The sequence below is a fragment of the Rattus norvegicus genome, chromosome 7 (assembly GCF_021556685.1).
Source record: "Rattus norvegicus strain SHRSP/BbbUtx chromosome 7, alternate assembly SHRSP_T2T, whole genome shotgun sequence".
Lineage (NCBI taxonomy): Eukaryota > Metazoa > Chordata > Mammalia > Rodentia > Muridae > Rattus > Rattus norvegicus.
The window spans coordinates 134273584-134300809 of record NC_141540.1 but is presented as its reverse complement, the minus strand read 5'-3'; the positions used below and the strand labels follow the sequence as shown (position 1 = coordinate 134300809).

The following is a 27226-nucleotide window of genomic DNA, read 5'->3' as shown; positions in this document are numbered from 1 at the left end:
TGACAGTAATCAAAGTAAATGCCAACCCCATGACCCTATCCTGGGGGCCAGTAAGATGGATCCACAGGCGAAAGCGCTTGCCTCCAGGCCTGATCAATGCTTGGGCCCCACATGGTGGAAAAACAGCTCCCGTGAACTATCCTCTGACCCCTGCACCCACGACACTGCACGCACACGCACACGCACACGCACACGCACACGCACACGCACACGCACACACACACAAAATAAGTAAATAAATATTTAAGAAAGACTGAGGTGAAATAAAAATACTTGTACTGGAGGAGACCATTCCCCTGTTTCTCAGGAAAGTGTTTGCTGAAACTGAAGACAGGGTCTTTGTGTACATTCCCCATGCAGGTGCTACTTGCTCCTGCTGCTCTCAGCTTCCTGAGGCTGACTCCTAACCCCCCCACACCCCAGTCCTTCTCAAACAAGAGAGATGAAGGGCTGGAGAGATGGCTCAGTGTCGAAGAGCACCTGGCTGCTCTTCCAGAGGTCCCGAGTTCAATTCCCAGCAACCACATGGTGGCTCACAACCATCTGTAATGCTGTAATGCTGCCCTCTTCTGGTGTGCAGGCATACGTGCAGGCAGAATACTGTATAGATAATAAATTTTAAATATATATAAAGAGTACTACTGTTCTTTCGGAGAACCTAGGTTCAATTTCCAGTACCCTCCAGAGGATCGACACCCCCATATAAACATACATGCAGGCAGAATACCAATGTGTTAAAAAAAAAATTAAGGAAATGATGCCTTCTCCCAGGTGGGGCCCCCTACTGGTGACTGTTGGATCTGACGGGCAGGGAGGGAGAGTGAAAGGAACAAGCCAGCTCACCTTTGCTGACTAGCACTGAGGCAGGCTCTGTTTTCAGTGCTCCCATAGATTATCTTGACTTTTTCCCCCCACATTACAAAAGCAGACAAGAGCATAATGACGTTAAGTCACTTTCTTGAAAATACAATTGCACGTGAACAGCTAATGGGGGTGTGGCTTCCTTTGTATGCTTGTTTCTTGTGGTTGGTGTGTGGTTTAAGGATTTCTGAGTTGGCGTGGGGGGGCAGTTTTAGTTTGTATGTGTGTATGACATGGGGAGACAGAGAGAGATGACTGGCTTAGTATGGGTCTGCCACCAGTTGATTTATGAATTCAAAAATCTTTCTTGCAGTTGGCTGGTAAGTACATGCATGGCTCTGCTTATGAAACCAGTTGGCTGGAGCACAGGACCCATGTGAAAGCAGACAGTCCACTGGCTCCTTTTCAGAAGAGAGATGGCCAGATTGAACATCTGCCCCTCCCTTGGGCCACACACAAAGGAGAGCCCACTCCAGCCACTAGCTCACGCATGTGTGCCACTCTCTGGTAGGGTCTCCTCTCCCTGCAATTATTCCCCGTCGTACAGAGAGGAGACCTCCATTCTTCGCAGGTGGATCAATATTTACAACTGTTCAGAGAAGTCGTTGGCTCCTTGCTCTTCAGGCTGCTGTGTAACAAAAGATGCCTGTTTTCCTCGGCCTCTCTCCCCTTCTGCTAGCAGAGCTGTGGTAAGCATCACCCGGAGCCTGAGACAAGGCCAGTTCCAAGGAGGTCTATGTGCAGCATTATAACCGCTTCCTGTTTGCTAAGGAAGGAGAATAACTCTATTCCACGTAGACCCAGAGGTAGCCGTGTCCTTCAGAGGGGACATCCCTTTTTCTTTTTCTTCTCACCTCAGCATCCTGGTGTGTGATTGCAGCCGCTGTGCAATTACAGCTGTTTAAGGCTCTGCACGTAAAGTCGATGGTTAGACACATGCGCGTTAGCAGGGTGGTGCCGATAAGTAAAGAAACGGAGACGTGATCACGCAGCGTTTTTACATTAATGTGTGATTGGGTTTAATTATTATTTTTTTAAAAAAGATGTAGGTCTCCCAGGCTTCCTTGATCTGACTTTTTTTTTAACGCTGACGGCAGCACATGTTTTTTTCCTCAAACAACTGCAGACTCAGCTTTATCATTAAGCAGATGGTTCCTGTTCATTCTCAGGGAAAGTAAGTGATTACAATTAAGCCAGATATTCAAAATCTGAAGATTCTGGGGTTCCGCTTTGTTATTTCAGGCAGGAGTCCGTGCGTCACCCGTGTGTCTCTCAAGGAATGCCTAAGAAGAAAGCTACTTCTGGTAGTCACATCCTGTCTTGGAGTCCTCTAAGTTCCATTAGGTGAATCCCTGCTGCCTTTGCTGGCTCTAAACATTTGTCGGTTTCTTTGCTCCTTGTTTTGGAAGTTCAAGGAGAGTGGAAATAATCTAGATAAAATTGAGTCCCAACTGAAGATAGTTCAAAACCTGTAAATCCAGGTAATATCAGAGGAGATGAGCAAAGACAGTATCCCATGCCTCAGGAGTCTAAGTCAGAAAGATCACCCCAGATTCAAGGCCTGGACCAGATAATGAGTTCAAAGCCAGCCCAGGTTACTTGTGAGTTTAGCAATAGCCCAGGTTATAAAGCAAGAGCCTGTCACAGAAATGAGATGAAACAAAACAATGGCACACAACGCTTTTCTTCCTTGTCCCATTACAACATAACATGAGTGAGAACAAATGTTCCAGCAGAGTCAAAGGATGGGTGGAGGGAGGGAGGACACCTCCGACACGCATGTCCTCCCCACCGCTTTAAACTGATGTTTGTAGGAGACTTCTCCCAACTTGCCGGCCTTAACCAAATGATTCTGCTTTCATTTTGACCTGTAGTCATGCTTAACAGAGTGTGTACGTCCTCTACACACATACGTGATTGAAAAAGCAAGCGTATGCTTCTGCATGTGTTCTCCATGTGCTTACAGAGAAGACGCCGAGTTAAACACTTCCACTTGTTGGTGGCATCTGAGGCACAGAGACCGGAGAGAGTCTCAGCACGCAGGGCGGTATGAAGAGTGACTTGGAGATAGTCACCTGCGCTTACGTTAGAAGATGTGAACACTTTATCAGTTGTCAGCACAGTAGCCCCAAAGCAGGGGAGGAGTGTCGAGGACTGCTCCAGAAATTAGACGGTGCCAACTGCGCATCTCAAGGCAGAGTAATAGCAGCTCAGGTAAGCTGGAGGGCTGGGGCCCGATAATAATGGTGCTGAGTGAAAGGAGTTTCAGATTTTATCTGATGGGGATTTTCTTTGTGGTGGCAGTCTGGGGGATGGCGAGATTAGAGGAGGTGAGACCAGACCGGGAAACAAATGAGCAGTCTCCTACAGAAATAAAGAGTGGGGTCCGACAAACGTTTGTGGGCTTCTGGTTTAGACAGCCGTGCATCCCACGAGACAGGAAGGAGCATTATGACAGTGTGACAGTACCCTTGAGTCACCCAGGCGGACATATCCATGCGCCATGACAGTCATATGGGCCTGGAGTCCCAAGTATTCTTGTCCCCAGAACTCTCCACACAGCTCAGGAGACCATCATGCTACATGAGCTGTGTAGCAGATGACCTCAGCCACTGTCCTCTGTGGGGTTAACTTTGTTTCCCACCGGTGTGGAATCTCCTGGATCTTGTTCGGAACAAACATCGTGGCTTCGTACCATACATAGCCAGAAAATAAGGTTTTGGTTTTTTTTCACCACTGAGATGGAGGGAAAAAAACAAAACAACGGATTTCTGTTACCGGCAATGCTCTTCTTCCGGCTTCCTGGGAGGTCTTGAGTCTAGAAATCTCGGAGTCATTCCCTTGCCAAGACCAAAGGTAGTGTCTTCAGACACCCAGTAAACGTCTTTGCTGCCAAGTGGGGTAGACAGGGCAGAGCCTTCCTACCCTCAGTAATGATGACTTCCAGTTTGCTCCCCTCCCAACCCTGCCCTCTAAGGACCGGCTCGGAATCCACCCTTGCCTTTGAACTTACCTCCCACAAGCCAGCCAGCCTCTGCTCCTCAGAACCCCAGTAGAGCTTACTGGTTTGCCTCTCTTTTGACACTTAGCTGTCATGCCTCTGTGGTTAGTTCTGGTATATGTGGACGCCTGTTGTCCTTGCAGGTGGAAATCTCTACCGAGTCCCCCGTTCTATTTTCCTGCATTGTTTTATGCCTAGAAGCGTGTACCGATTTGGTGTTACCATCCTAGGGTGACTTGAGCTGTGTGGTTTTTTTTTTTTATACTACCTACTGTTAATGTCTTATAACCTCGATCTTCTCGTAAATAAACATTTTAAGTTGTAAGCAGATAGCTGCCTTCATCATATATATAAATTTCACCTGAGAACTTAGAAAGAGGGCCTAATGCCTAGCTTTTAGTGGAATGGATCTTATAATAGCAGTCCATATTACTTGAACACGGTGTGTATTTATCCCATGCAGTGTTTTAAAATAATGTCAGGACTACGGGCATGGCTCAGCCTTAAGACACTTCCCCGGCCATCCTGAAAGATTAACAACTGAAAAATCAAATCAGAAATAAGAGTAACATTACCAAGTTACTCTTGTTACATTTTCTCAGCTTCAAAGATAAGAGAGCTGGGCCTTGAAGAAACTGAGTAGCCTGTCAAGAGGGTCATAGGTAGGAGGAGGCGAGCTAGAATGTGGGACCAATAAGGTTCAGCTACACCTCTAAATTGTGGGGTTCAGCCACACACAACACAGCTGGCGCAATGCGTCTGTTCTTTTACCCATCTTTTACCCAAGGATCTTACGAATATCTGTTGTTGGTATCCTTTGCAGAGGAATACGCTAAAATTTCAAAACTGGGTGTAACACACCGCTATGTTACTAACTGCGTCCCAATCCTTTCCTCTCCCTGCTGGGAACCACTACAGGCTGTGTCACAGGGAAGGATATCAGGAAGGCAGCAGCAGATGGGGGCAGCTCAGTGGTGGGATGGGTGCTTAGCCTCTGCTGGGTTTGATTGCCAACAACCAGATAAGAAATTGCATGGAAAATCTGATGGCAGTTTTCTGCTTTTGTTGTTTTTTTTTTTTTTAAGATTTATTTATTTATTTACTATATATAAATACACTGTAGCTGTCTTCAGGAACACCAGAAGAGGGTATCAGATCTCATTACAGATGGTTGTGAGCCCCCATGTGGTTGCTAGGATTTGAACTCAGGACCTCTGCAAGAGCAGTCAGTGCCCTTAACCACTGAGCCATCTCTCCAGCCCTGTTGTTGTTTTCTGAATCATTCAAATCATTTCAGGACAATGACCTTTAAAATGGCTAGTGCCTTAAGTGTTAATGTTTCCCAGGAACATATCAAAGTCAGATACAAATAATCAATTCAATGCGTACGGCTTTAGGATTGTACCTCTGCCACAGAGACCTTCAGATTATAACTGGGTTTGTCCATTTGGAGCATCCAGTGTGATGTTCAGCAAGTGTCTGATGACCAATTGCTGTCTGGGGCTAGTTGCAGACAGAATTCAGTAACATAGCCCGGGCGTCTTCCCAAGGGGAAGGGAACTAGTTCTTCTCATATCAGAAGTAGCTACAAGACTTACACCACCCAAGCCTTCAGCACTGGCTGTTTAGCTCTTAAACGTGTGTGCATATGTATGGCTCTGATAAAGAGATTGGAGCATAAGCTAATCAACACAGAGAAATGGTTAGCATTGCTGCTACCCCCTACAGTATCTCTTAACACCTTGTTGCTCTGGGCCTGAAGCTTTAGTGTAACTTCTGGGGATTCAAGTGCCCCACCAAATCCTCAGGTCACCTTCTGAATGGTGCAGGGGCATTTTAGCCGGTACTGATATTGGATAACAAGCAGGACAACATTTAGCTACACAACTCAGAGGCTAGTGCCAAAGCATTGCAGAGCAGGCGATGGAAAGGTCGTGGAGAAGAATATAAAAGAATGCCCCCAAATTATGTACACAAATTATATACTCCACGCACACTGCCGGCCTTTCCCTTTTTGCCTCTACCATAGAGAAAGCTGGCGGTCACCAACGTTATCAAGTAAGCTTTCCCGTTATGGTCACTGGTTCGGGTTCATACCCAGGGCCTCATGTGTGTCATGTATAATGTGTGTCATGTATGTATCATTAAGCTTCAGCCACACCCCCAATCAAATTCAGCAACAATGAGGCACCCTGGTATGCTTACTGGTGTGATGCAATGTGGGGTGCACAAGGACTTCCAGTGAGACCATTCTAGGAACATTTGCCCAAGTCTCGGGGACCTCTACACAGTTTATGGGGAAGTGGGGAGTGTCTTGGTAGTTTGGACTGCTGTAGGAAAATACTGTAGGCGAGTGGCCAGTTAAAAGCATCAGTTAATTTTCTTTGTTTTGAGAAGATCAAGGTGCTGGAAGATTCTGTGACTGATAAGGATCTTTCTCTTTGGTCCGTTGACTCCCCTTTTCCTAAGTCCTCAGATAGAGAAAGAGCAAAAACAGTGTCTCCCTGAGACACAGTTCTCAGAGGTTCTCTGAAGACACCAATTCCAGCTCCATGAAAGCGTCAGCCACATAACCAAGTCATCTTCCACTTCCTAATACCATCGATTTCACTGACAAGGTTCCAGCAGGAAACACTGGCCACAGTGAGGGGCTGGCAGAGTATGTTGAAGACACCATAAACCACTACACCCAGAATGTAGGACAAATCTAGATCTTTTCAATGGTCAGTAGCATTAAAAGGAAAATGGAAAAACTACTCTGGGTTACAAAGACTGGGATGTACTGGCCAAATCATGCTGAATTTAGAAGGTGAGTAAACACCTCTATTAAAACATTTTTAAGGGCTGGAGAGATGGCTCAGTGGTTAAGAACACCCGACTGTTCTTCCAGAGGTCCTGAGTTCAATTCCCAGCAACCACATGGTGGCTCACAACCATCTGTAAAGAGATCCGATGCCCTCTTCTGGTGTATCTGAAGACAGCTACAGTGTACTTATATATAATAAATAAAATAAATCTTTAAAAAAAAACATTTTTAAAGCAATGTTCAATGGCTAATACCTGGAAACACAGCATTTGCAAGCCTGAGGCAGGGGGATTGGAGGCATGGCGGCTAAAGGTCAGCCTCATGCAGGGTTGGACACGTTTGATACTTGGCTGTGCCACCAACACACACCGTCTGTCTGACAGCTCTGTTTGCCAGCTCTCAAGACTGTTGCTGTGACCGCTTTCTCAATGGACAAGGAAATGAATGGTTCTCCCTGTCCCAGGGCCAGTTCTGCACTCCACAGGAGAAAACTCACATCAACACATTCCAGAATTAGATAATTAAGGGTAAAAAAGACTCCTCTCCCTGGCTTGAATAAACTATTTTCCTATGCAACATAAATTCTCATTACCGATCTCTGTTGTAATGAGCTCTCTAAACTCCATTTCAACAATCCTAGGTCTGACGTCCCTGCTGAGGCGTGCATTTTGTATCACAGACTCTGTTTGCACAGTAACATCGCTTGTCACTTTGCTACAGTGTCTTTTGAATAGTTTTGTTTTGAAAAGTGGGCTATTTAGAAAGTTAGGGCACTTTCTGGTGAGCAGATGCTATAGTCTGAGTCTTTTGTTATTACTTTGTTTCTCTGCATAGCCCTGGCTGTCTTAGAACTGGTTCTGTAAACAAGGATAACCCCAAATCCAGAGACCCTCTGGTTTCTGCCTCCTGAGTGCTGAAATTAAAGGCATGAGCAGCCACTGCCCAAGTATAGCTTGAGTCATAGGTGCCCCCCTGCTACTCACTTGTTAAAGAAGTCAGTTTCATAGGGTTTGTCTGGGTATATGCCCTACAGGGGGACCTGTCCTCCTCTTTACTATCCTGTGGTTTGTAGCCACAAAATGAGCTTCTCCACTGCCACCTTGTCACCTTCATCAGGAGCCCCCAAGCAGAAGGTACCCTCTCTGCCTCATGGACTGGGATGGCCAAAATCGTGAGCTGAAACAGACATTCTAGTCTATCAAAGTATTTATCACAGTGTCGGAGCACTGACACAGCACACAACATACCTTCTTTTTCTTCTTTTTCCTTTTTTAGATTGATTGATTGAGTGACAGGTCTCACTGGCTTGGCACTTGCTGTGTAGACCAGGCTAGCCTCTGCCTCCAGAGGGCTGGGATCAAAGCTGTGCAGCGCCACCCTCAGCCCACGTTCTTCATTTTTATAAAACCGGAAATCCATATATCTTACTTCATAAACATTTTGTTTGACCTAAGAAAAGAATTCTAGGCATAAATACAAAGGGTTTAAAGTAAAGGTGGCAAAGAACGTTTCATGCATACCGAGCCACGATCAACTTCTTGCCTGATCTTAAAACACAGCATTTGCTGCTGGGGTATGGTGGTGCATGCCTTTCTTTCCAGCAGAGATGTATGGAACTCTGAGGCCAGCCTGGGCTACACAGCAAGTCCAAGGACAGCCAAAGAACCCTGTCTTGAAAAAAAAAAAAAACCAAATTAATAACAGCATTTGCTTCAAAACTAGCGTGTCTTAACTGCTTCCTCGCTGAGTGTGTGCAGTGCATGGTCAGCATAGTATTGAGTGCTCCCAGCTGCCCTGTTCTTGTACCCATTTCACAGATGAAAACTGTGTGTCTTACGGACAGTGGATCTAAGGCTGAGATGACGGAGTAGAGAATTTGAATTCAGGAGGCAACTGCAGTCCAGGCTCTCAGCTGTCTGTCACGTCGCTGCCACAGGGTTCTCTCTGGGGTGAGGTTCTGGCTGCTATCAGTGCTTCCCAGGGTGAAGCAGGGACGTGGAGAATCTTAGCACGGGCTTCCATTTGTAGGATAAACACAACCGTGGCTTTAGCATTTGAAATACTCCCGTGTTTTAATGTGCCAGACACCATCTTCAACGGAACCAGAGAGGTACACGGAACGTGCAGAGCGTAAACCCGGCTTAGCTGGGGGTGGGGGTTTTCTCCTCACACCAACCGGAATGCCCGCTGGACTGTAATTAAAGGGCTGGGCTCCTCTGTCGCTTCAACTTCCTCTGGAGCCCAAGATCAAAACCAGAGCCAGAGCATCCTTGACGCTTCCTTCCGTCCCGCGCAGTCATAAAACTCGTTTCTTGCTGCTTTGTAAGGAATACATTGAAGAAGGCACAGAGGACTAGGGTTTTTGTTGTTTTGTTTTGTTTTTGCTTGTGACTTTTAGCTTAATGTGTAGAAATGTACCTCTGGAAAATATAAAAACAGCCGGCTTTCTAAACTTAGTCACGGAATTCTCCATTCGTAACTGACTCTAAAAGCAGGCGCTGTGGTTTATTGAGAAGTAAGGGCTCGCTGTCGGGTAGCTGCTGGGAGGACTGGAGGGGTGGGTGTCTGCTCGCGTCAAGACTTCCGCCACCTTCAGAAAAGTCTCTCTCACTTTCCAGGACAGCATGTACGGGTTAGGAAGACAAACAGAGAGATTCTGGGTACCTTCTTTTGGACAGCCTTTAAGTAAGCATTTCCTAACTCTAAGGCCGATCTTAGCTGTACATGCTTCAGGACGCAGCAGCTGTAATGCATGTGTACTCTTTTCTCAGCTATCAAGTTATATTAACTGTGCTCTAATATCATGTTAGACGTGTTTTTACTCATCGGGCCACTACAGTAGCCAACGGACTCCAAGGAAGGAAGGACCATGCTGGTTATCATTTCCAGCCTGACTCACCCTAGGCAGCCAACATCTAGGGACTGCTGGGTATTTGGGCCTACGTTTCCCAGCTGCATCCCCCACTTTGTCAGCTGCTGTCCCAAAGGACGAGGGACATGGTCACCCTAGTTGTTTGAAGCCTCGGTGGTCATACCATGCAGGTCATTCTGACGACCTTTCTACTCATCTCTAGCCAGTCTGCTCTGACTCAGAGCCAAATCAGATCTCTCAAACACCACTTCTGAAGAAAGGGAACTTGTTGGTTTGTTCAGATGTGAAGCCCGGGAGAAAATCTGCTTCACGCACCATCTACTTGATAATCTACCAAGAACCCAGCCTCTGTCTCGAAGGCTTCCTCCTGCCACGTGGGCCTCCCCCTCAGGTGGATCATCCAACATGGAGGCAACAGAAATTTGCCTCTTCTACAGTTGTTCTGGAAAGTTCCAGGGTGGAACTCAGATACATCAGCCACACGCCTTCTCCAAGCTAATTTCTGGTAAAGGACGTGGGATTCTAATTGCTTTAAGTCTGAAGAGTCTCTGTGATCAACCTCAAAAACAGGCCGCCAGAGGGGTATAAGAGGTGGTTTCTGACTTGGTTACTTTTTGATTACTGTGATAAAGACCATGATCCAGAGCGACTTGGAGAAGAGACTGTGTATTTGGGAACCCCAGTCACTGAGTGACAGTGTGTAGGAAGCCAAGCCGGGCAGGAACTTGGAGGTAGGAACTGAAGCAGAGACCACAGAGGAATGCTGCTTACTGGCTTGCTCCTCCTGGCTGGTTCAGTTAGCATTTTTGTTTACCTGGAGACCATACCATAAGGGGCTGGATGCTTCTGTCAATCATACATGGAGTAAACACCCCATAGGTTTACCTACAGGCTAATCTTACGGAGACAGTTGTGTCGTTGTTTGTTTGTTTTTGCTTTGGTTTGTTTTTGTGTTTCAATTGACATCCCCTCTTTCTAAATGACTCTGGTTTGTATCAAGTTGACAAAAAAACAAAAAAAAAAAAACTATCCAGCACAACTTTCCAAAGACAAATTATCTTCACACAAGAGTAAGGAAAATGGGTATTAGGAAAACAAAGATCATAGACAGGTATCTGCTATGGCACCCTATTCTATTTTATATTTGGGGTTGTTTTTTTATCCCCCTACTAACTCCTTTAAAAAACTGTCCATTTCCCGTAGCTCCAGGAACCATAGGCATCAGGGTAAAATAAATTAGGAGAGGCAGTCCACCAATCAGGGTCAGAATTCTGACTCCAGCGTCGGGCCAATCCCTGCCCTGACTTCACAAACCATGCCACCTTAGACAAGACAGCCACTTCACGGGTGGTTAGTAATGCCTGCCTCTGCCGTTCCCACAAGCCCACTATCATGTGGGAAGCTCTTGCTGTGTGTCTGCCTCGACAAACATGCTAAGCGCTTGACCGTGCACAGTGCTGGCTCATCTGGGGGACTGTTAGAGCTGGTGTGGCTTTCTTACTCTTCAGCCTTTCCCAAACACCACTGAGCAGCCCCCATCTTACCTCCACGAGCACACCCTTTTCATTCCGGTCTGTCTGTCCTGAACCCACCAGGTCCCACCGTCAATGAAGGAGACTTCCCAGACCTTACTTGACCTATGATTTTCTTCCACAGAAACCTTCTTTTCCATTGTTGCCTCTCCCTGCTCGGCAACAATTTAGAGATTTTGTGTGCTTTTCCTAACCATAACCCCCCGCCCTATATTAGGAGTGGGACTTCAGCAAACATTTCTTAGCAAGGCAGATTACTATAATGTCAGCTATTTTCTGGACCTGTCTAAGGGTGTTGGGAACTCGGTTGAAGCTGCTCTGAAGGCTGTCTCAACAGCTGAGTGAGAGGATATCGCAAGAGGGTTGAAAAGCAAAGGCAGACTGGCCTTCACCTCAGGGCCTTGTGGTCAGAGGGGAGGGAGTGCTGTGTGTATCACATGACCCGATGCCAGGCATGTGGTGTTCATGCAGTTCATTCTCACCATTCAATTTCAAAGTAGATCATCATCTACAGGTAGCATTTTTGTGGTCCCCCTCCCCCTCCCCTTCACCTCTCCCTCTCGTCCCCTCTCTCTCTTCTTCTCCCTTTCCTCCCTCCTCTTCTCTCTCCCTCTCTCCCCCTTCCTCTCTCTCCTCCCTCCCCCTGCCAGCCCTGTCTCTGAGAAGGGGGTCCAGGGGGTATTGGTCATATTACCTGTTTATTATACAATTCCCCCAAGTACTCTGAATGGCCGCATTATAAATAATGGAGATTTATTATTGCTGTCTAGACTTAACAAATGGCTATTTAACAGGCAATGAAATAATTTATCCATGGTTTCTTATACTATAATTACACACACACACACACACATTTAGGGGCAAATGTTAGGGCTAACGTTCAAAATACAAGTCTTGTCCACAGTGGCGAATTATTCTCTGCAGACAGTGAATGCCAGTATGAAATACAGAACAAGCACGCCTCAGTTATTCAAGGATCAGGCTTGGGCTATCGTAATTCCAACGGATGCTGATTGGAAGCTATTAAGTAACATGTCTGTTCATTAACTTCAAATTATTATAGGTTTATTAGAAAACCCTGAACATTTTGACATATATCCCTCAGGTTATCTTCTTCTATTACAAGTTTTTTTTTTTCTCTCTTCTTTTTTCGGAGCTGGGGACCGAACCCAGGGCCTTGTGCTTGCTAGGCAAGCGCTCTACCACTGAGCTAAATCCCCAACCCCCTATTACAAGTTTTTAAAGCGTGGCATTAAAATCACTGTACATATGTAAGCTGTTCTTAAATTTTAAAAATACTGAGTGTGTGTGTATGTGTGTGTGTGTGGTATGTGCTTGTGTGTCTAGTGTATGTGTCTTGTGTGTGAGTTTGCACATGCATGTCTAGTGTGGGTATGTTGTCTGATGTGTGTGTCTAGTGTGTTATATGGTGTGTGGTGTGTTTGTGTGTATGATGTGTGTGTGTGTATATGTCTGGTATGTGTGTGTTATATGTGTCTGGTGTGTGTGTTTGTGTGTGTGTATATGTCTGGTGTGTGTGTCTTGTATGTGTCTGTTGTGTATGTTGTGTATGAGTGTATGTGTGTGGTCTGCTGTGGTTGTGTGTCTGTTGTTTATGGGTCTTGTCAGTGTGTATGCGTGTGTCTGGTGTATATGTGTCTTGTGTGAGTGTGTGTGTGTGGTGTATGAGTGTGTATGGTGTGTGGGTGTGTATGGTGTGTGGGTGTGTATGGTGTGTGGGTGTGTATGGTGGGTGGGTGTGTATGATGGGTGGGTGTGTATGGTGTGTGGGTGTGTATGGTGTGTGGGTGTGTATGGTGTGTGGGTGTGTATGGTGTGTGGGTGTGTATGGTGTGTGGGTGTGTATGGTGTGTGGGTGTGTATGGTGTGTGGGTGTGTATGGTGTGTGGGTGTGCGGGGTGTGTGTGTGTGTTCAGAACCCATACAAGTGGAAGGATAGAACTGACTCCTCATAGTCAACCTCTACACATGCACCCCTGTTAAAAATATGTAAACAAATAAAAACAAATGTTTTGCCTTTTCATTAGTTCTCTTTCTCCCTTTTCAGAAAGATATCATTCCAGTGATTATCCATTGTTCATTTGACTTTGATCCAAAAAGCATCATATCAGTTATGTTCAAATAAATTACAACTGGCCTCCGCTAGGCTGGTTTTGTAAAGTTACACCAAGATTTTCTGCTTCACATGACTGAGTCCAAGCTTCCCAGAAGCCTTTTAATTAAGGATTGATTAAGGGGCTGGAGAGATGGCTCAGCGGTTAAGAGCACTGACTGCTCTTCCAGAGGTCCTGAGTTCAAATCCTAGCAACCACATGGTGGCTCACAACCATCTCTTCTGGTGTGTATGAAGACAGCTATAGTGTACCCATATACATAAAAATAAAAATATATTTAAAAAATAGGATTGGTTAAGTTGGTTGGAATAGTTGATCAAATGTAGAAAATACTAATAATGTATGACTTCGGCTTTTCCGATTTGTATGGTGGGATGTGAGTTTACACAATAACTTATCAGAGGCCTATAGTGTTTGGTCTGTCTGTGTAAAGGCACAAGCCAACACTCTTAGCTTTGTTTAGTATTGTGCAATTTAAAAATGAAAGCCTGAGGCCATGCAGCAGCCACTCATGTGTGCTTTTCTTGTAGTATTAAGTGGATAGAATACACTGCACTTTCTGTTTTGGGGTCCTGCAGCGCCTCTGTTAAAGGGCTGCCCTGGCTCCCTCACAGGTTTGGTTTTGTTCTCCTCTTGACGGGCAGTTGCTGGTCTCTTTCACGCCCCCTGGGTGGTATCGAAGAATTGCTGATTCAGGAAGTAGAGCTTATGCTTGACTGGGAGGTGTGCTATGAGGAAGGATTTATTGCGCCAAACAGAAAGTTGAGTGTAATTTAAAGGTTTGTTGCCTTTCAGAAGCACAAAAAGACGAAGTGTCTGGCTCACTGCCTGTGTTTCCTTTGAAATAATTAGTTACATTGTCTAATCGTGGAGGACAGAAGAATAAAAACCTACATGAGTCTGACCTGGCAAGTGCCTGCTTTGCCTCTGGTTTTCGGTCCAAAGAGTTTGAATAATCAACTCAGCCCTTAGGAAACACAAAACCTGAGCTGGTGTTTTCGTCAGAGAGATGAGGAAAACTGATTCCAGAAGAATAATACTGAAAACCACGGGCGTTTCCCAGGGCTCTGCTGTGTCACTGTGTAGCTGGAGATGCTCACATATGCCTGCTCTTGTTGCCCTCTCGAGCCCTCGGCCCCCTGTAGAAAATCCTGCCATCTGACTGCAACGGAGGGTTTCCCGGTTCACTAATTTGAAAACGTGCGGTTTGGGGCTTTGCTGGCATGGTTTGGTCTTTTTTTTTTTTTTTTTTTTTTGCTACATAGTTCCAGCTGGCCTCAAACTTGTAGCAACCTCCGCTAGGACTACAGGTGTGTGCCACCTTCCCAGCTGACAGATGTGCCTCTGTGAGTCACATCTTCTCTATACGATACACGGTGACTTTCCAATAGCATACAGAGGCATGCAGCATGCCCTACCAGCCTGTGATGTTTTCAGTTTCAGATCAGAGACCGTAGCCGTAGATCTGAAATGGCACGTGTTCTCCTAAGAACCACTTTATCTTTCAGTAGCATTTTAAATCCTTAGCAACGAGAAAACTAAATAAAATGCACCCGCCTTTAGTCCGAGGACTAAGGAGGCAGGGGCTGGAGGATCCCTGGGAGTTCCAAGCCAGCCAGGGCTACACAGTAAAAGCGCACGCACGCACGCAGTTTTTAAATGTCACAGTGCTGCAGATTGAGCTCAAGGCCTGCACACACACTAGGTTGATCAGTGTTTTATACAGAATAACAGCCCAGCCTCCTCTGATGGCGTTGAAAGGTGGGAGCTGATAGGGTCACATAAGTGAGAAGCAAGTGCAGATCCTTCACCCTGACTCTCACTCGGCCTGGTGCAGCCTATTTCTCAGCAGTAAGCAGGCAGGCGGCGGCCTCTTAGCTAGTTAGAAACGTAAAACCCTTTTCTAAAGACTTCATTTAGGTGCTTTTGAAAACCCGTGTATGCAATAAATAGTCTAACTCCGTATTAAACATTTGCTGTCACCAGGTCTGTCACACATCAGTGACATAAAGCCCCAGAGGACCATGTCTATTTGAGGAATGAAGACTACAGAAAAAGCTTCCAAAGCAGAATTTTGATTACAAATAAAATTCAAAGTGAGGCATCTAGTTTCAAGGACTAGGCATTTTTTCCTAATTAAAAAGAGAGATGGGAAGCCTGTCCTTTATTCTAGCATGATTCTGTAAATGTTTCCATGCACAAGGTCAGAAAGGGTAAAGCCGGAGCCCAATGTGTTTATTAAAAAAAGGGGAGAAGGGTGGAAGGAAGGAGGCCCCCTCATGCCAGAGCTCTGAGGGGCACAGTCACGGCGGGTTCTTCCCTACAGGAGAACTCTTCTCTAGTGATCACGATTAGTTCCACCTGAACTAATTTTTTTTTCCTCCAATGACTCAGATATTTAATGGAAATATTTGATCTTTTAACTATTTATTTATTTTGTTTTCTATAAAATAAATTGAAATTTTCACACGTGTATACAATGTATATGATCATTGCCAGTCCCCTTTTCTGCACTCTAGCTCCCCGCAAACCTTTCTGGAACATGCTTAACTCTTCTGTTAACGCAGAAAACTTGATAGGGTAAGGGGTTTTTAAAACAATAATGTCTTATGAGATGACATTCCGACAGATATAAAGGCAGATTCTGTTTCCTGGGTTTGTCTTTCTGTCCATTCTTCGCTTGTGTTTTCTGCTGGCGCTCAGAGTAGAACTTGGCTACAATGTGTGTGGAGCACACTCTACCATTGAACCAGGACCCCAGTTCCTGAGCTGAGCTCTGTACACGAAAAGGCCATTGGTGGTGGTGGTGGTGGTGTTGTTTCTCAAACCGAAAAGCTCTCTTCAAACCACACAAACTTAACTGTCCTGTGTGAATCTTTACGTCTCGTTTTATTTCTCTAATCGCCTTATTACGATAAGAATTTGGAATTTGGGTTAAAGTAGTCTAAAGAATTGTACAGGGGCTGGAGAGATGGCTCGGTGGTTAAGAGCACTGGCCCGTTTCTCCAGAGGTCCTGAGTTCAATTTCCATCAACCACATGGTGGCTCACGACCATCTGTAATGGAATTTGATTCAAGAACACTTTTTCTTGCAGAGGACCTAGGTTTGGTTCCCAGCGCCTCCACGGTGGCTCGAAACCATTCATGACTGCAGTTCCAGGGGTTCCAGCGTGATCTTCCACCTCTGTGGGCATCAGGAACACGCATGATACACACACATAATACATACATACATACATACATACATACATACATACATACATGCAAGCAAAACACTCATAACTGAATGTTTAGTGAAATGCCTCTCTATATGTGTCTGTAGATATGTAGTGTCTTGCCAGTATCCCCTATGTTCGATGTACTGCATACTTTTAGACACACACTAACCATAAAGAGATCTCACGAACCTGCTTATTCTCCGAACTAGCAATACGGTTTTGTGGTTTTAGTTTTAGTTTTTATCCTGGGTCTCACATATCCCAAGCCAGCCTCAAACTCTCTATGCATGTAATAAAGGCCATTGTTGTGTTCCTGACCCTCCTACCCAAGCCTCCCACGCTGGTGTGTGCCGCCACGCTCAGTTCTGTCGATACTTTTAAAAAAGTAGCTTTCAAAGTCAGTTTCCCTGTGGTATTTCCATACATGGTTTTGGTTGACCTGTGTCTCCTACCCCCATCTACCTGTTTCCCATCCCTATTTAAACCTTTCCACCCAGTACTTGTTGATCATGTCTTCTAAGAATATCTTCCCTTTGATTCCTATCAGTTTGCCTCCATTTTGTAAATGAAGAAGTCAGAACGCTTTACTCCCAGCTAAACCAAGTCAAGCCCAGAGAATTTGCTGAGCACAGAGAGCCTGGCAGGCCCTCCCTGGTCTTCAAAGACCTCGTAGACAGCCAGGAGAGTCGCAGGAGTCCCACTCTTGTCTCGGAATGACTGTGGCAAAGCTTCCTGCAGCTTAAGAGGTGGGCCTTGGCTTGACTTCCCCTGAGGGAGGAGGGAGGACAGAGGGAAAGAGTTTACCTGTAGGACATACCCTTCTCTTCTCTCTCCCTGATCCCTCCCATCCCAGCTGACCCCACTTCTCCTGTTAGTAACTGTGTTACCTACACTTGTGCTGTTTCAAATCACCTGTGCTGCACAGGACATCTGAGTGGAAATAAAATTAGCTTAAAGATAGGAGGTACCTCTGATTAGCTCGACAAGGCCATGGTCAACTCCATCAAAGAGTTAAGATACATTTCAGAAGAAAGAACGTTTAAGATCATGAACTAATTCCGCACAGTTGTTCTGAGCACTCACTGGCTTCCTGGGACTGTACGCTGTGCACCATGCTTTGAAGATAACTACTATTTTTTTCTAAATGCCTGTTTAATAAAAACTGTGTTTCAGGATCCTGTATTTAACATCAAAGATCATTACCGTGAACCTGTGGTTGGCAGTTTCACTTCACATAAGTATGGGATGGGCGAGTCTCACGGGTGAGCTTGCAGATGGATAAAAATTTCGAGCATCTAAATCATGTTATGACTGTGTTTCTAGGCGATTTCCATCTGTTCTACAGAGAGTCTCCCTAAATCTTCCCATGGTTCCTCTTTGTTCCCAGGCATCCTTTAGACCACAGGAACCACACCAAGCAAGCAGGTAGCTGGAAATTCACTGCCCCCACCAATCTTCTTTCTGGGTTGTAGGAAGGCTCGATCGAAGAAGTTAACACCAGGCAATCATTTCAGAAACAAGACCGAGGAAGTCATGCACTTCGTGAAGCTGTCAAGAGCACACCAGTTCCCTGTGCCTTGTTCAGACTGGAAGTGTAGCCCTGTAGAAACTGCGCTGAAGGGAATCCGGAAAACACCTTGGTTGGCCTTTGAATACTTTTTTAAGGGACATATTTTTTTTAAGTCTCTCAGAGTCACTTTTCAGTTAAAACTGCTTTGGGAATGGGTAGGCTTTAGCATTGAAAGTGACCGAAGATAAAACAGAATGGAGCAAAGTTTGTTCTCCTCTAGAAATGGCCACCAAAAAGTCCAGGGTCCCCTTAAGATGGAGTTTAGATAGTACCTACTTTTAAAATAACTTTACCAATTTCTTAATTGAAAAAAAAAAAAAAGATTCCACAACTGCCCATGGTGATGTGCATCTGTGAATCCTGGCATTCAAGTCTGAAGCCAGCCAGGGAGGTCTGTGTGTAAGCACAGGTACACGCCTATGACCATATGTGGATTAAGCACAGGTACACACCTGTAACTGTATGTGGATTAAGCACAGGTACATGCCTGTGACCATATGTGTGTGTATTGAGCACAGGTACATGCCTGTAACTGTATGTGTATGGAGTAGAGGTACACGCCTGTGACCTTATGTGTGCATATTGAGCACAGGTACATGCCTGTAATTGTATGTGTATGGAGTAGAGGTACACGCCTGTGACCTTATGTGTGCATATTGAGCACAGGTACACGCCTGTAACTGTATGTGTATGGAGTAGAGGTACACGCCTGTGACCTTATGTGTGCGTATTGAGCACAGGTACATGCCTGTAATTGTATGTGTATGGAGTAGAGGTACACGCCTGTGACCTTATGTGTGTGTATTGAGCACAGGTACATGCCTGTAATTGTATGTGTATGGAGTAGAGGTACACGCCTGTGACCTTATGTGTATGTATTGGGCACAGGTACACACCTGTAATGAAAGGCACCTAGGATCCCAAAAGCATTAACCTGACCAAGATCCAAATGTAGTTTTTGGACGCCAACCTCCCCTCCCCATTTTCAGAACTCGTATTTATTAAAAACAAGCTACATTTTCAGATGCATCTGCCTTCTCTCTTGGCACGTTAGGCAGTAATCCTGCTGGCTGTGGTTTGAATCTTTCGAAGCAGAATTTATATCAAACACAAAGCCCAAGGCAGAAATGTATATATACCTTCAGTTATTGGAGGGGAAGTCAAGAAAGGTGCTGTGCTTTGACAGGTGCTGCCAGAGATGCGTGTGTCTGTCACCCAGGGATGCGGGCATCTGTTTACCTCTGTGCTGAGCAGGTGAAAATAGAAGGCTGGGAGACCTTGACTTTGGTTGAAATATTAACAGAATAAAGCAGGTAAAGTTGTTTTGAGAGTCACGGCCCCACTCTTCACTGCTAGTTTATGTAGACGGACACCACGTGTGAGCATTCAATGCTGCGGGAGGCAGAGGCAGGCAGATCTCTGAGTCTGAGGCCACCCTAATCTACAGAGTGCAGAGTGAGATTCAGGACAGCCAGGGCTCCAGAAAAACCGTCTCAGACAAACAAACAAACCTGTGTAACAACAACAACAAAGGCGCTGACTCTGGGATTTAAGTGCTTGGTTGATTTTTACTGTTATGGCTTCTAAAAGATATCTTGTTCATGACGACTTTAAAACCGAGCTACAAGAGAGGAGGCCCAATAGTTAAGAGCACTGGCTGCTCTTGCAAAAGAACCTGGCTCAGTTCCCAGCACCAACAGTAGTTCTCAACTGTCTGTAACTCCAGTCTACAGATCTGATGCCCTTTTCTGGCCCCTTCAGACACTAGGCACGCAAGTGTGCACAGACATACATGCAGATAAACACCGATACACATGAATAATAAAGTAAAAGCTAAAAGAACGAGTTAAATTTTTATGTCAAAGTTATTTCCTTTCTAAATATTATTGTTCGAATCATCCAGCAAAACAATACTATAAAGGTTTTTTTCCCCTTTGTTCTTTGGATTTTCAAATAGATAACCAAATTTATATTGATGCAGTATAGTGTATCTAGATAAACTACAATTATATCTAAGTCCTTTGTCCCTCTGCTGGCGCATAAAGAAGCACGCTTTACCACATTGCCACCTCATATGTATCTTAGTCACTGGCTCTCCGCTGTATTGTCAACCACGTTCGGTTATTCGACTTTCCACATAAACTGAAGAACTTTTTAAAAGCTAAGAACCCTTTGAGTTGCCAGGCTCAGTAGTATAATCCTAGCACCTGGGAGGTGGAACCTGGGATTGAAGGCTTCAAGACCAGCCCCCTACACTCCACCCCACCCCACCCCATCTAAAGACAAAAAACCATAAACACTTTTATTTTTTTTTTAAGATGTATTTATTTTATGTATGTGAGTACACTGCAGCTGTCTTCAGACACACCAGAAGAGGGCATCAGATCCCATGACAGATGGTTGTGAGCCACCATGTGGTTGCTGGGATTTGAACTCAGGACCTCTGGAAGAGCAGAGAGTGCTCTTAGCCACTGAGCCATCTCTCCAGCCCAATAAACCCTTTTAAATCAATAGGCTGTTTTGAGGTTACTGTAGATAATACATGAAGTGGAACCTCGGTCAAATTAAAATAATAACTTGGCAACAGACCTCACAATAGCTTCCCACTGTGTAAAACCCAACTGTGTGATACAGGCTATGGCTTCATATTCCCCAGAATGGTGGCAGGAGAGGAAGCCAGAAGAAGATGAAGGTGCTTGCCCCAGTCACAGGCGGTAGAAAGGGAGCGGCAGTTCTAGCCCCGAGCTGCCTGACTCCACAGCCGGCTGTCTGTTCACATTCCCCTCATACACAACTGCTAGAGAGTGGGCTTTGCCTTCTTGGCATTTCTAGATTATCCTGAAGATTAAAGCCAGAATTTACTTCAGATTCCTGAGGGGCACAGCCGTCTTCTGTGGAGGTCCTTTATGACTCTCTGGTGCCATTGACTCTAGAACCACCCTCAGTCTGGTGGCCCCTGGAAAGGGCGGTTTTATTTATCCTCCAAGATATAGAGGGAGCTTCATTCACTTCGGCTGGGAAAGAAACACAAAATCAGCCTTTTCCAGAGTATCATGGGGCACCTGGGTACCATGCACAATTGCAGTCTCTGTGGTAGTGCGGCAGTTGCCATGTTCAAATATATGCCCATGGCTACTGGGACTCATTGACAAGGGGAAGGGAGCCTGAGAAATTCTGGCTGAGGGTGAATTTCTTTTAAAGTCCGTGACTATGTGTGCTTGGCTCACAGATCTTTAACCTTAGTTGAGTTACTAAGGCAAGTAAACATCGGGTTAAAACACTCCTGTCTAAGGGCTAGATGTGTGCTTGGTTTTCAAGGTACACAGCTGCACCTTACCTTCTCCCTGTAGGGTGTTTCCTTGCCCTCACACTGGTTTAGAGATCTCTTGAAGGAAATGTTCATCTACAGGCTAAGCAAAGGCATTCAGGGCCCGGAGAGATGGCTCAGCAGCTAGGAACACTAGGAGATCTTCCGGAGGACCCAGGATTGGTTCCCAGCAGCCATCTGGGGTGACTCATAACCAAATGTCTCCTCAGCTGTGATGTGCTGTCCTCTGTCCATGCACATTGTGTGTGCTCACAGACCCACACACGTAAACATACAGTGGGGGCTAGGGGGCAAAGCACCTCCCAGGATGCACAAAGTCTACCTCAGTCCCCAGCAATGGGAAAAGAAGTCTATCAGAAAATGAGGGCACGGTTGCAAGCGTCGTGAGGTCTCTGAGGCACGGTACTCCTATTTCAGTCCTCTAGGACCGCCAGAAGCGTCTCGAGGTCACAGCGTGAATTGAACAAGTTTTATCTTAAATAAATTGATGCTGAATTTCATCTTGTAGTTTCTGTTTAGGTGGCATTAGTGTATGTGAGTGTGTGCATGAGTGTGCGTGTATATGTGTGTGTGAGAATGTGTATGAGTTGTATGTGTGCATGTGTGTATGTGTATATGACTGTGTATATGTGTGGGGTGTGTGTGTAAGGGTTGTGTGTGTGTTTGTGTGTGAGAGTTTGTAAGTTGTGAGTGTGTGTATATGTGTGTGAAAGAGTATGTGTGAGGTATGTGAGGGTTGTGTGTGTGAGTTTTGTGTGTGTTTGTGTTGGAGCATTTGTGAGGTGTGTGTGTATGTGTATGTGTGTGAGAGTGTATGTGTGAGTTGTGTGTGTGTATGTGTGAATGACGTGTGTGAGGGTTGTGTGTATGAGTTGTGTGTGTGTGAGAGTTTGTGAGTTGTGTGTATGTATGTGTGTGAAAGAATGTGTGAAGGTGTGTTTATATGTGTTGTGTGAGGGAGTGTGGGTGAGTTGCGTGTGTGTGAGTTGTGTATGTGTGCATATATGTGATTTTTTTTTAAGTTGTAAAATTGGCCAACAGATGCAGGGGACAAATATAGGAAGTTAAGGACAAGGACCACTGAGCTATTTTTGACAGTTTCAAATTAAGTCTGCAGCTGTTGTTAGTGTCAGAACTTAAATAACTTTGCTGTGTTAAAAAAAATAAATCCAAAACATATGGATTTCAGCAAATTCTATGTTTATTGTTGGTGCTTATTAAAGAAGGGCACTTTGGACAAAAAAATGGAGACGTTCTCTAGGCTGTGAACCCAATCTCCCTTGTCAGCAGGCAACTATTGACAGTGTCATCCTGGTGTCTGACCTTCTGATGCCTTTAATAGTGATCAACTGTGGCCTCCTTGCTAATGGAGCAAAGCAGTTTTGAGACCAGGTTTTAATTACATTTATCTGTTTTATCTTATTATTGCATGTGTGTCCTCACATGTCCTTGCATGTGTGCAGAGGTCAGAGGACAAGTGGGGACTACCGTAGCTTCTCTATCAAGCAGGCTCCAACTCAAGGCATCAGGCTTGGCAGCAAACACCTTTCTCCTCCTTGCCAGTAAAGTATGTTACGTCTAGAGACAGAAACTCAAGTCTACAAAGGCATTCTGAGTATAATTCCTCTTTCAAGCTTTTGAAATGTATGCCTGTCTGATATACAGGAGGATTTCCCATCTCTGATGAGGAAATCACCTTCCAGACTCCCTGTCTTCTCCCTGTCTGGAACGGAGTATACCTTCCACCAGCTGAGATTCCTCCTTACCCTTACACTCATAATCAGTGTCCTGGAGCCAGGAGAAGGCAGTGGGACGGAAGTTTGGGGGTGGCCTTAAAAGCTACCCTGTAACTAATCATGGCACACAGAGGCTGGAGAGAAGGCTCAGCAGTTAACAGCACTTGCTCTTACAGAGGACCCAGGTTTGGTTCCCAGCGTCTCTATGGTGGTTTACAACCATCTTTGACCAATTCCCAGAGATATGACACCAAGGTCATCTGACCTCCAAGGTCACCAAACACACACTTGGAGTACAGGTATACATATAGATGGTACACTCACATGCATCAAATAAAATAAATCTTAAAACAAACAAACAAAAAAACGAATCTTAGATAAGGCCAATGGAATATTTACACATTTAACTCTATTCTTTTTCTTTTTTTAAAGACTTATTTACTTATTTTTTTATTTATTTAATGTATATGCATACACTGTCACTCTTCAGACACACCAGAAGAGGGCACTGGATCCCATGACAGATGGTCATGAGCCACCATGTGGTTGCTGGGAATTGAACTCAGGACCTCTGGAAAGGTAGTCAGTGCTCTTAACCGCTGAGCCATCTCTCCAGCCCAAGTCTGTTCCTTTTCATATATTTCACTAAATGAACAATTAAAAAGAAATAACGTGTATAGAGTAGGATAAAAGAAAATAAAAATGAATTTTGGAATTTGGAAAGCTAGCACTCAACTTAGATGACCACAGGAAGAGGACGGCCCTCATTTGGATGGTGGAAGGAGACACAGCTAAGTGTCTCTCACACGGGAACGTTATCCTTTCTGCAAGGCTAGAACAAAGGCTCTCTGGGGTAGGATCAAATCCAACCCTCGGTCCTTTGGGTCCAGAGGAACCACCGAATTGAAAGGCTCCTTCCCTGCCCCATCCTTCTAAGCAGACAGCTTCTAACCAGCCTTTGAGGACATGGCCAAGAGCACCAGAAAAGAGGCTGAGAGAATAATAATGTCTAACATGCTGTCGTGTATATGAGAAAGGAGTAATGACAAACAAGAACGGGGCTACAAAAGAGGAGCTGTCCTAAAAGCAGAAGGACTTTCAGACATAAAAAAATACGAATTACTCTGTCATTAAAACTCCAAAGGTTGGGGCTGGGGACATGGCTCAGTGGTTAAGAGCACTGACTGCTCTTCCAGAGGTCCTGAGTTCAATTCCCAGCAGCCACATGGTGGCTCGCAACCATCTGTAATGGGATCCTATGCCCTCTTCTGGTGTGCATGAAGACAGTGACAGTGTACTCACGTACGTAAAATAAATAAATCTTGGGGGAAACGACCTGAAAGTTTAATTTAGGAATTTCGTGATTTCGTTTAATAAATCACGTCTTCAAATTGAGAAGAAATGCATGAGAGAAGAAATGGAAGGCTTCACGGGGAGGAAGGTGTGGCACAGAAAATCTCTTAGCAAAATAAAAGCACCAACGATGTAAGTACTAAGAGTGTAATGAGGAAACTGAGGTCTGGTCCCAAGATCCTGTGTAAGTGAAAGAAAGCAGAAGAACGAAGATTATCAACAAAATAATTCCAGAGACATCTGAATGGGAGGATATGAGCTCACAGGTTAAAAAGCCCGCAAGGTATTATGTACAGTGCATAGAAAGGGTCTCAACTCAGCACATATCAGGAAGGACTAAAATACCAGGAACATGGAGTACCCTCCAGACTTCCCAAGATTGGAAGAAGATGTTTCCCGCGGAGAACTAAAGATCAGAATAACACCACAGGACTCCAGGAGACACTGGGACACCTTCGGAATTCTAAGGACCAATCAGTTTGGGCATAGCAGCAAATGCCTCACCGAAGTACAATTCGAGGCTCAAGACAAAGGGGATCGATCAGTTTGATGGCTCAAGGTGCCCACTGCCAAACCTGAAGACCTGAGTTCGATCCTGAGCTGGGACCCATGTGGTGGGAGGAAGATTGTCCTTAGACCCCCATACATGTGTCATGGCATATGTCAGCGCATAACCCATTAATGGTTCACATGAGTCTTAGCTCATTGGTCTTAGAGCTTCCCCAGGAGTTTGTGTTGGTTCGAGTGCCACGGTGGAATCTTTCTTTTGTAACAGTAATTAAGCTATATTTGGACAACTGCTTATTCTTTGACAGGGGAGTCCACACATTTACAAAAATGGTAATGTTTTTCCCGTCACCAAAGAAGTGCGGTATAGGTGACAGCAGGGGCTGGGGACAGGGCTCAGCATAAAGTACCAGGCACAACAGGACCCGCCTAAAAGGTGGGCACACTGCTGTGCACCTCTAACTCCAGCGCTGAATTCAGTGGGCGTCGGGACACAGGTAGACACCCGGAATCATTGGCCAGACAGCCTAGGTGAGCCAGATTCCCTCCCAGACCTTGTCTCAAAACTAGAGCGGGAAAGGAGGAAGACTGGCCATCCCTGCCCCCCATACACACACAGCTTCCCAACATACACATAGACCACACACTGGTGCACATGTACACTAAGGAGAAGAGGCTGGGAGAAACAATGGATATGAATGGGGATACTAAGTTGCGGAGAATTTAAGAGTTTCTTAGCACACAGGCATACACGCAGGAAGATATAAATAGAAGATGTTTTAAGCCCCAGAATAGAAAATGAAGTTTCAGTTGCAAGAACCTGAACTCATTGTTTTTTATGAGATCATAAATGTGTCCTGATTTGGGGGGGGGGGGGGTGGAACGGTGTGCTGGTGAACCACTCTATTGTGATGGTGCTTCCTCAGGGAATGTGGAAAACACTGGATGAGGCTTCAGTGTTTCAGTCTTGGGGCTAGAGTGCACGCTTCATTGAGTAGCTCCCAGTGCACAGTGAGGTTGTACCCATGTCTCACTTTATAATAACATTTGAGGGAGACGCACTGAAGCTTTGAAGAGAGAGAACAACCCAGAAATGAAGAAAGCATTGAACATATATAAAAGAACCAGGGAGTAAATTACCTACAGACAAGAGCATCGCTAACCCGTCTACACACTCACCAGCCCAACGATCCTTTGTAGCCATAAAGCTAAAGACTACTGAGTGACCGCTGTGTGCTGGAATTCTCCATTGCATCAGCGAGAGCCTCAAATGGAAGTCTTACCTTGTGAGCTTATCCAGCATAGGAGCAGACCCTAAACAAGAACGCTTTGCAACACGCCTCCTGTGTCATATATAGTTAGGGACTGTGTAGGCCAGTAACCCCAGAAAGGTGCAGAACAGAGGTCACGGAAAACAGATGATGCTGTCCTTGATGAGAGCCAGGCAGAGTACACAGATGACAACCTCGTCATTTGTTTTAGTGCAGGGCATTAAAAAAACTGACTTTGCTCACATTCGCCACAGATTCTATACTCAGATGTGCCCCCCCAAACCCCTAAAATTACTTCTTGACAAAAAAAAATCTGTCAGTCTCTCTGGGAGGTTTTATATATATAAAATAATATATATAACAATATATATGTAACAATATATATATATGACTATATATATATATAATAACAGATAGATAGATAGATAGATAGATAGATAGATAGATAGATAGATAGATAGATAGATAGATAGATAGATAGAAAGTAGCTGTCTTCCAACACCCCAGAAGAGGGCACCCAATCCCATGACAGATGGTTGTGAGCCACCATGTGGTTGCTGGGATTTGAACTCAGGACCTCTGGAAGAGCAGTCAGTGCTCTTAACCCCTGAGCCATCTCTCCAGTCCACTCTGGTAGGTTTTGCTTGTTTGTTTTTGGTTTGGTTTGGTTTGGTTTTTCCTGAATCTTTTATTTGGTTTAGCACTAGAGCCATCCCTTCAGGCCTGGGAGCACAGACCTTAGGAAGGAAGGGAGGAATTCGGGTGTGATTGGTTAGCCAGCACTAGGATGGATGGAGTGGAGGTGGGAACAGGGATCAGGACAGGTCAGAGCCCCGCACCTGATCCTGTCTTTAACAAAGGAGGGTGTTTGCTTGCTTTTAGAAATCCTTGGCATCCAAGAATGTACAGGTTCTGCCTCTGAAGGAAAAACAAACACCTTGTAAGTAAACTTTGGTCCTAAACAAATGGAGCTCTCCCCCGGCTCCCCCTTTCCCCCGCCCCCTGCTTGCAGAACCATTGTCTGGGCATCCTGTGG

The 27226-nt window shown here is 45.2% G+C and overlaps 1 protein-coding gene across 6 annotated transcripts in view; it reads left to right on the top strand.

Moving 5' to 3' along the window:
• Positions 1–27226, top strand: part of Prickle1 (prickle planar cell polarity protein 1) — a 96187-nt gene that overhangs the window by 30270 nt on the left and 38691 nt on the right. For 2 of the 6 annotated variants that reach the window (NM_001434698.1, XM_087557542.1), the window contains 1 exon segment: positions 2828–3075. The gene's annotated coding sequence lies outside the window, so the exon portion shown is untranslated. 6 annotated transcript variants of the gene reach the window in all.